The following is a 1,429-nucleotide window of genomic DNA, read 5'->3' as shown; positions in this document are numbered from 1 at the left end:
CAGCTGTGTGATTTTGAGCTGCCGATCCTTGGTCCGCTGACTCAGCAGGTGCCGCAGAGGTGAGTGGAGATGTGGTGAGGTGCTGAGGGCGTGTGAAACGTTTCCCCCGCAATGGAGGGTCCAACGAGAGAGCTGCAAGCGACGGCGGGGAGGCTATCTGCCTATGAAAAAAGAAATAGGCAGCAAGGGCTCCCAGGGAGGTTGCCACATCCTCCTTACCCGGACAGCCTAAACCAAACAGTTCAAAGCTAGAGCTTGCCCTCAACACAGTTACAATTCGAATTAGTTTTGCAATGTCCAGAAAGCTCATAGAACAGGTGGTTGAAGACAGGAAGGCATCAAAAAATACGACCTGTATGTGTCTCCGATGTGGATCTGCCGCCTGGATAATGCTCCGACAGTAATTCCAGAGCTGGGCGAGCAGTTCCTCCTGTGAGATGGTCCTTGAGTCCGCTGGGCCCATAATGGCTGGATCGTTCTGTCACGGTCTGGCTGGCAGACCGTGGGGATGTGGGGAAAGGAGGACCCAAAATGCAGGACTCTACAGTGCAACAGTGTTTATTAACAGTGGTGACAATCCGAACAACAATAAATCCCCCCGTGCGATCCCAACTCCCGTTCCGTGTCTTCTCCTTTATCCCGTGCTCCGTGCTCTGTCTCCGTTCCCTGTGTACTCTCCGTGTGCTGCCTCCTGGTCGCCACAATTCCTCCTGAGGAAACACGTATACCAAAGGCAGCCGTGAGTACAAAACCTTAACAGTAGACTTGCACTAACCTTGCACAATACACTTAAGACTGACGGGAAGTCACTCAACGATCCAGCGTCGAGGACTCTCAGCCACACTGTTTTGAAGCTCCTCTGACGAGGCTTGATCGCGCCAGGTGTGTGTGGATTCCTGGGTGGGACCGGTCAGCTGGCAGGGCCACACCCACCAGGCCTAAAAGTGCCTGCCACGACCGCACCCTCACATACACAAGCACACACCCCTAAACACCTGACAGTACACAACACGACGGAAAAACAGGACAGCAGACACAACCATAATAACAACAACCACAATAATGATGATAATAATAATAATAATAATAACTACAATAGTAGTCCACACTGCTCACGGACCCCGAATCCCTGGAACTGGGTCCGTGACAGATAAACTCTTTTGCAAGAATATCAGATTACAATTAACTGGTCAAAATCTACAGTTCTACCGATTAATTGCTCCCTCCATAATTCCTCTCTACACCACTGCAATCGGAAATATAAATATAGGTATTAATGTTTCTCCCAAGCTTGCAGATCAACTAAATAAACCATATCCCACTTTAAAGAAGGGTAGAAGATGATCTGGCTAGATGGAAATGTCTACCCAATCACTCATGGGAAGGGTTTGCCGCTAAAAAATGATGGTCTTACCAAAATAAGTTATTT

General features: G+C 49.0%; 1 long non-coding RNA gene across 1 annotated transcript; it reads right to left on the bottom strand.

Moving 5' to 3' along the window:
* Positions 1-479: 479 nt before the first annotated feature.
* Positions 480-830, bottom strand: LOC120716669. The gene is made up of 2 exons (XR_005692016.1): positions 801-830; positions 480-710 (listed from the first exon to the last, which is right to left on the bottom strand). It is a non-coding gene; the product is annotated as an uncharacterized LOC120716669 (long non-coding RNA).
* Positions 831-1,429: the final 599 nt, after the last annotated feature.

The sequence above is a fragment of the Simochromis diagramma genome, unplaced genomic scaffold, assembly GCF_900408965.1.
Source record: "Simochromis diagramma unplaced genomic scaffold, fSimDia1.1 OVJJ01000565.1, whole genome shotgun sequence".
Classification (NCBI taxonomy): domain Eukaryota; kingdom Metazoa; phylum Chordata; class Actinopteri; order Cichliformes; family Cichlidae; genus Simochromis; species Simochromis diagramma.
Note: the sequence above shows the minus strand (reverse complement) of the source record. Positions and strands in the feature narration are given on the sequence as shown.